The sequence below is a fragment of the Capsicum annuum genome, chromosome 5 (assembly GCF_002878395.1).
Source record: "Capsicum annuum cultivar UCD-10X-F1 chromosome 5, UCD10Xv1.1, whole genome shotgun sequence".
In the NCBI taxonomy this organism is placed as follows: domain Eukaryota; kingdom Viridiplantae; phylum Streptophyta; class Magnoliopsida; order Solanales; family Solanaceae; genus Capsicum; species Capsicum annuum.
In genome coordinates, this window is record NC_061115.1 from 202458989 (window position 1) to 202467659 (window position 8671).

The window sequence follows — 8671 nt, forward strand, 5'->3', positions numbered from 1 at the left end:
GCCAAATACGGTCAGATTTGATGATAACAATGGAGGAAAAGGTAGTGCATTTTCATTTCGACTAAAGGCTCACCCGTCGGGGAACAATTTCGGTGAGGCACGGGGAAAAGGGGAAGGGGCGGTACGGCTGGAGGTTTGAACCTCACTGGTCACCACCTCCGGTGAGGCAGCGGTGAGAGACGGTAGAAGAAGAGAGGGGGCGGGGCTGGTCGCAAATTGAAGGCCAAAACTTCGATGATTATTTGGTTGAAGACGCAACAACGATGGAAAATTCGCCGGTTGCTACTGTCGTTGGTTGCTGTTGTTATTTCGGTGGTGAGGGGTTTGCTGATTTGATGGTGGTGCGTCGGAGAAGAGAGGAGAAAGGGCGTGAAGGTAGCCAGAGATGTTATGGTGGTTGTTACTTGTCATGGGAGAGATAAAGAGGAAGAGAGCAGTTAGAGTTGGTGGTGATAGAGAGAGGGAAAAAATGTTAAGAAAGAAAATGGAGTCCTTTTGTGTGTGTTGTACATAGATGTTTTGTAGTGTATGTATTGTGTGAGAAATAAAATGGAGATATAGTAGTGTGTATCCCTTCAAGTATGTGTTTTGTGTTGTGTAGTATATGAGAAGAGAGAGGGCTATGGAGACGTTTTAATAAGAGAGAAGGAGCTGATTTTTTCTTGTCCTACCACCACCTATTTATACAAAAAATTGAGCACCCCTTTTATCTAATGGATAAAGGGTGTCCTCTCTTTTTATAATAGAACACCCTTAGGTCCTTAATTTGTTGGCCAAAGGATTTTCATCCTTTTGACCAACGGACAAAGTAATTATCCAAAGGGTAGTGTCATTGAGTGGTCATTGCCAGATGTGACAAGACAACACTAAGTGGTCATTGTCGGACGTGGAAAAACATTATTGTGTAGTCGTTGTCGGATGTGATAAGACATCAAATTATTATACTACACAAAAATTATTGATCTGGCTTAGTGTTTGCGGACTGTAAAATATAGATGTTGAATGAAAAAAAATATAAAGAATATTAAAATTATTAAAATATAATTAATTTAAAAACACTGTAAAATATATATATATATATATAACGTCATGTCGTGCACGTGTGCGGGTGATTGTAAAATGTTAAGAATGATAATGAATTGATAAAAATTCTAAAATTATAAAAATTATTAATAAATTATAAGAAATCAAATTATGACAAAAAAATTGATCAAAATCCTAAATAAAGGATAATTATCAATAATTTATCAAACAATTGTAAAAAAAATGTGAAAATTATGCTTCTTGCCCTTTAATGAACAAAAAACCTGAAGATGTTAATTTTAGGTACGAAGAGCAAAAATTGGGTGTCAACAGTTGCCCCTTTTCATTTGAGGACGATGTAAAAGTCTTTAAATGAAAACATTGACGAGTAGCCAATTTTGCTCGACAAAAATAATTTGAAGAAAATTTGATCGAACTTCCATTCAAAGTTACCTAAATACCTCGAGTTGTATAAGGATCAGGTCAACATAGTTCAAAAAATTTAGGCAAATCGCCCTGTTGTTAAGGGTGAGAGATCATGCGAAATGATTATTGGGAGAAGGACTAATTGAAAATAAAAGTGTTCATCTATTTTCGATGCCCCTTTCAAAATTGCCCCTATTAGATGCTGGAGACGCAAGATTGTGTACTTGCTGGGGAGAAAGAATGATTGCAGTTGTGATGATCGAACTCCGCACAGAGCTTCCTAAATATCTCGAGTGTTACGAGAATCAGGTCACTGTAATTCGAATCATAGCAATATCAAAATTTGCCTCAGTGTAGAGTTATGGTGACACTGGGTTCCTTCAAGGATGACAGCAAAGATTTTAACACGAATGAAATGAATACGGATGCTTGTTCAAAAATTGACTATTTGGGTAGCTAAAAATGAGTAGATGTCAGATAGCAATATTTTCTGGGGACTTTGAGCGAAAAAAAGATTACAAATTTTCAAAGATTTCCCCAGTATCGGATTAAGAAGACATTGAGTAATGATAATAAGGATTATAAAAATAAGAGTTTTGGGTCGAGTTGAGTTGAGTTTCTTCACCGAAATTCCTGACGTAACTAGGGATCCCTGACATTCTGCTAGCTTGCCCTACTTTGCTGCTAAGAGGATAGTTCCACGTTGTACTGCATGTTCTAGTATTGTCTCTATTTTTGAAGGTAATCCGCCTGGTGGGGTGATAACTAAAATGTAAACAGCCTCCGTCGGCTGAGCAGTAATTAAAATGTAAATAGCCTCCGTCGGTTGAAATTAAAATAGCCTCCACCGGCTGAGCAATTGCTGAAAATGTAAATAGCCTCCATCGGCTAAAATATAAATAGCCTCCGCTGGCTGAAATGTAAATAGCCTCCACCGACTGAAATGTAATATCCTCCGCCTACTGAAATGTAAATAGCATCCATCGGCTAAAATGCTTGTTGAGGAAGTGAAAGTTGCATTATATGCCTTATTGTTGGGGGCGGTGTGCCCTGTCCTATTGTTCTGGGTGAACTTGCCCTGTCCTATTGTTTGGGGCAGACTGCCCTATCCTGTTATTCGGGGTGGACTGCCCTATGTTATGTTAGAGTTTTGTGAATATTTGTTAGTACTTAATGACCGAGTCTTAATGGGGATATCCCTTTAATGAGACCTGTAAAAAATTAAGAAATTTCTTTTAGAGTTAGAAAGTATTAGCAAATGAATTGATAAAACCTAGCTTCCTGGTTTGTGATAGAGATGTGATGTTGAGTTTCTGATGGAATGTTGTAAGATACTTGACACGTGCCTCCTTGAGCATTATTATGACCTGCAAGATTCGAGAAGATTCTTTAGTGTCTTGAAATAATTATGGATAATTGGCGACACCTGGATTCTCAGCTTGTGATGGTGAGGCAGTATTTAGGCTTCTAAGATGTTTGAACCTTTGTTGTGGATTTAGAGAGGGGATGTTGATTTTGTGTTGATCGAGAACTCGGCCTAACAGCTATCTAGTCCTTCAATCTTTTGACAATCGGTAATTTATCCAGAATTTGGAGTAGTGACACTTCCTAACTCCACATAATGTGCTTATACTAGTATGTCTTCTGGTGGGAACTTTCTTCATCTTGATCTTCGCTTTCGAACTTCCATCAAAATGGCGTGGTTATTGTGGCTTGAGATGATAAATGAAATTTGAAAAGATGTAAAAGATTATATTGTTGATATGACCAAGCCTGAATTAAGCTGCCTACATATCCTAGAATAGGAATCAAGTGAAAATGTAGTTTCGTGTGAGGGAAATCAAGAAAAATTTGGCCACAAGGATGGGTATATGGTGAATGGTAAGGTTGATAATCATGACCTTGCTCTGGAAAGCTCATTTGGTCATTTGCTGAAGCGGTGCCTTTTATGTATGAGTCTTCAACATCTTATGGCTTTTCTTGTGCTAACGATTTATATCAAAGAATTTCTTAATTTGAGTGATGCTTTTGTAAGTTGTTGGAGTCGATCAAGCATTGAGATTTGCATATTTCCTTCATGTCATGGTTTTAAGCGGAAGAGTAGTGAACGAGTTGTATAAGCTATCTTCATATGTAGTCTCGCTGACTTGCGTTTTGATGAAAGCAACAGGCTTGGGTACATGCGCAAGTCTTCTCTGCGTAAAATCTGAATATTTCTTGGGCGCCTCATTGATAGTCTCTTTATCTTGTGGGCGTCTTCGTATATAAACTCTTTTTGGGTCCACTATAGTCGTCCTTTCGTGTACCTGTTTGAAAAGAAATAACTTGCAACAACAGACACAACAACCCTTTTTGGTTGTTGCATAATTATTTTTCAGTTGAATATGTCTTCAAAGTGGGGTTGCCCTTTTGGACACCGATGACACTTTATGCAGAAGGGTCCCCGCAATCGTGTAATCTTATGTTGATGTGGTAACCATTTTGAGTCACCCATAATGCTTGTGGAATGCTGACCTCTCTGGTTATTGCCAATAATTCTTCGCATATGATCTCAAAAAAGTCTTGTGCATCTTTTGTATCAATACTAATTATAGATTCCTCTTGAATCGTCAATCTTTGGATTATCTTGTGCATTATTTGATGCTGGATACGAGGCGACTTATAGATATCCTTTGAATTGCTAGCCTTTAGGTAATCCTGCACATTATCCGACTTTAGATAAGAGATGACTTACAGATATCCCTCCAATTGCGAACTTTCAGGTGTTCCTGCACATCATCCAACCTTAGTCACAATATGACTTATAGATATCTCTCAAATTGTTAGTCCTTGGGTAATCCTGCACATAATCGATCTTGGATATGACGCGGCTTATAGAGAATCCTTGGACATACCAATTTGATTATCTCTTATATTCTCCGGTAAGGATTTAGTTGCGACTTATGGATAACCTTCGGACTATCAATTTTTGGGTAACCATGCATACTATCTGGTTAGGATGTTATTGCGGCTTACGAATGACCTATGGACTATCAACTCAGAGGTAATCTTTCACACTATCTTATTTCAAATAATATGACATATAGATGATCCTCAAATTATCAATTTCAAGGAAATCTCATATGACTTTCGCTTTCAGATAGCAACTTAAAGACGAATCATGTGCTTTTAATGAATTCAAATGCTGATTCATAGGATGATGAGATATGCTCGACGCCAACGTATGCTATCTCACATGTCATTAGATATTTAATGTTGATATCCTCGACTGATGTATTAGTCATAATCCAAGCTTGAACGCTTTTAAGCATATTTTAGAAATCCTCCTAAGGATTTGGTTGACCTTCTTATGACTGAAGTAATGAGTGTTTGATCCTGCGCTGATCGTCGATGTGATTTTGGAGAATTTGTATTGATAGTATCTTTTAACAATATTTGTAGAGAAGATCTTTGGTTAAGTGGTGGAAGTATCTTCTGTATTGACCCTTGGTGCATTTCTCTCGATATTGTAGTCAATTCATCCCCCGTTGATGTCTTATAGCTCTAATGATGTTTTGCATTATCTGGTACAAATCAACCTTGATTGTAACATTTCTAAGTTGAACGTCCTAGCCTTCATTGATTTTCAAAACGTTCTTCAAAATTTTGCCCCAGTCTCTTGGAGAGACTTTCTCGATAATTCTTCATTGCGTATCTTAGGATAGTCTTGATGGATCATGTTAGGCTTCCTGGATACCATCGCGTTCAAGTTTCACTCGTCGTTAGGAAACAATAGAATTTTGTATTATAAAAGGACTGAGCCTTATACAGACTGCCTACGTATCGCGTCGAGGGAAATTAGGTCACATGTAGTTCCAACTACAAAAGAGGAAATGATTCTACTTAAGTACGACCGAACCCAATGAGGGTTGCCTACGTATCTCACCATGAGAAATTAGGTCAGAACGTAGTTCTGATACATGATAATTATAGGAAATCCTATGTCTTCAAATATAGGAATATATTGCCTACATCTAAGTCAATTAACTTGGATTTATCACTATTGCATTCCCACTAAAGTTAATCACTTCTCTGTAGGATGACTTATATGAAAGACTTGCCGGCTCGGCGTGGAGGATAGTGTCCCTCATGTCATATACACTCTTCCATTTTTATGACTGGGCATTGGATCAATATTTGCATTTGGTTGCACTTCAACACATTGGATTACCCTGGCCTTAGTCAAGCACTCAATTCTATGCCTTAACCTATAACAATCTTCAGTGTCGTGCCCCTGAACTCCAGAGTGAAAAGCACATCGCTTTCTTTCATCAAAACATTTAGGTAATGGGTTAGAAATCTTCCCAAGCTCGGGTTGCAGCAAATTTGCACCTCTCAATCTTTCGAACAAATGTGTCAACGGTTTAACAAACTGTGTGTGGCTTCAACTGTGCTTACCCTTCGAATTTTGTCTAAGCATAAAAGGTGTCGGATTTTGATAAACTGATAATTGGATTGGTACGCATGGTTGTGGTGGATTTTGGTATGTGAAAGCTTGGGGTTGAAGGTAATTTGTTGGTTATTATATGCATGATGAAATGTATGATCAATATTTACATCAGTTCGTTATCAGGATTTTGAAGTTATTGGGATGATTCAGGTATTGAGTAGTGTGGTATCACAATAGATACTTCTTTTTCATTCTCCATCTTGGCTCCTTCGATGAACTCTAACCGAGTAGACTCGCTTGAGCTATTTTGCCAACTTAATCTTTCCAGAGTTAATCGCCTCCTCAATAAAATTCCCTATTTTGACACAGTCAGCAAACATCTGCCCCAATGTGGACATTATCCTTTTGAAATAGACACCCTTTTGACTGCGGATAAAATACTTTGTCAATTCACTTTCATCCATCGGTGGTTGAACTTTTCCTGCTTCGGACCTCCATCGTTGAGCATATTCTTGGAATGATTCAGAGGGCTTCTTCTGTATACTAATGAGGGAAAGTCGATCAGGTACGATTTCTGTATTAAACTTGAAACAATTTATAAAGTCTTTAGCTATGTCTCTCCATTTGTGCCAATGACGAGGGTCTTGTTTGGTGTACCAAGCGAGTACCTCACCAGACAAACTTCTAATGAACAACTTCATTATGAGCTTCTCATTTTTTCCAATTCTTACCAATTTATCACAATACGCTCTTAAATGAGTATGAGGATCCCCGGTTCCATCAAACAAGTCAAACTTAGATGGCTTGAACCCGATTGGCAAATCAACATCTGGATAGATACATAAATCTTCATATTTCAAATAATTGCTGACTTAAGTTTCTTGGAGGTGTTTCATCTCCTTCTTTAGATCACGAAGCTCGTTTATGATTATTCCGTCTTCTTCTTTCGTCCTTGAATTTACCAAAAACCTACTTTTAGAAAGTATGGTGAAAGCGGATCTCTCAGTCACACATATTGGAGAAATATATTATTCTAGAAAGGTAGCATGATTTGTTCGTTGAATATCACGAGAAGATGTGAAAACATTGGGATGTGGGGTGCAATAAGAAAACTTATGGGAGTTGATGGGTGTGAACAGAGATGATGGATTTGTTAAGCCAACATTTGTTGTGGGAGGTCGCACTGACAGATAGTGTTCAGGTCTTGGAGTTCCTAGTGACTAAAAAAGGTGGTCATGGTAGAGTAGCCACGGATGGATATGCGGGGTCCCTTCCTTGGTGTAGTTCTCCTCTTAACGTCTCGAGATGTTGCTCCAAAAGAAGAATACGTTCATTATTATCTTCATTATCTTGTCTTTTGAAAATCCCTGATATGTTTGCCAATGTTGGAACACTTCTGGTCGGGTCGACGGTATTGGTGTTCACTATACAGCTTAAGTCGGCTAGTTCTATCGATCAACACAATCAACCTCTATTGGGGAATAATGCAAATACAAATAAAAGTTCAAGAGTTAGTTCATGTCGATGCACAAGCACATTCAGACAATGTCGAGTAAGCGTATCTTATATTGTGGAGCCTCATTTTGCCAGAGGTAGGCCTTCGTCCAAACAAACTTATATAGATGAATCTAGATTTTGACATATTTTGGATCCAGAACAATTTTAAGTTTTCTTGAAGAGGGAATATATCCAACAAGGGCGGTTAAAAGAGGCCTATATAGTCGATAAGAATTGATAGAAGTGAGCTAAAATGATGCCTTTAGAAGAGTGAGTATCTCAAGTCTCGTTATTGATGAATGAGGATCTTGCAGGAGAGATATCGAACGGAGGAGAAGTATCGATGATGCCTCACGCTCATTGGATGGAAAGAGTTAGAAGTGGTTGAAGACGAATAATATTCCACATTCATTGTTTTGAAGAAGGGTGTCAAATAATTATAGAGTTTTGAATAATATTCTACGTCTGTTGACTAGAAAAAAGAATCAAACATTGGCAGAATGCTTGACGACATTCCACTCTAGTTTGGATCCAAAAAGAAAAACTTAGATGTAGGTGGAGTTTTTAGTGACATTCCCATCTGCGGACTTGAAGAGAAAGTCGAACAAAAGCAAAACATTTTTAGAACACTCGGCTTTCATGGACATTGAGAAAGATATTTGTGAAGCGGAGTTTTAACAACACTATGTATTCATGAAAATGGTGTCAAATGTTGGCTAGTTTGGGTAATACTTTATGTCTATTAACGTGAAAATGATGTCAAATGAAGGAAAAGTAAAAGAAGGCCAATTTGATTGTTCTGAATCCATTAATGTTCGATTTCTGGATTATCTGAATCAGTTCTAACACAACATATGTCATAAAAGTTTCATAACCTTCTGACGAAAGGGTGGCTTCCTAGTTGCGAAGACGATACCTTGGACCATCCCGTCTAAGGTATATGCAATATGACCTATTACTAGAGTAGGATTTTTCCCTAAATGTTCAAGAGTGGGACTGAATATTTACGAGAAGGTGCACTAACCTAACTGCACTAAATCTGAAACCAAGGAATCCAAAGAAGGTTCAGAGGAGTGCAGTACACCCCTCGCATGTACCACAGTGTGTGAATTGTGTATGGCCAAAGACTCGATAGAAAAATGCAAGTGATAAAACAATAACAAGTAGTGTTATTCAAACAAACAAGGAATGCAAGTTTGGATTTGGCTTGCGTCCTTTCACACATAGCATGATATAAAAATATGTAAAACAAATAACATAATAAAGCATAAAAATCCTAAACTAAGCATGATAAAA

The 8671-nt window shown here is 37.8% G+C and overlaps 1 pseudogene; it reads left to right on the forward strand.

Moving 5' to 3' along the window:
- The first annotated feature begins 263 nt into the window (after positions 1–263).
- Positions 264–8671, forward strand: part of LOC107872043 — a 37051-nt pseudogene continuing 28643 nt past the window's right edge.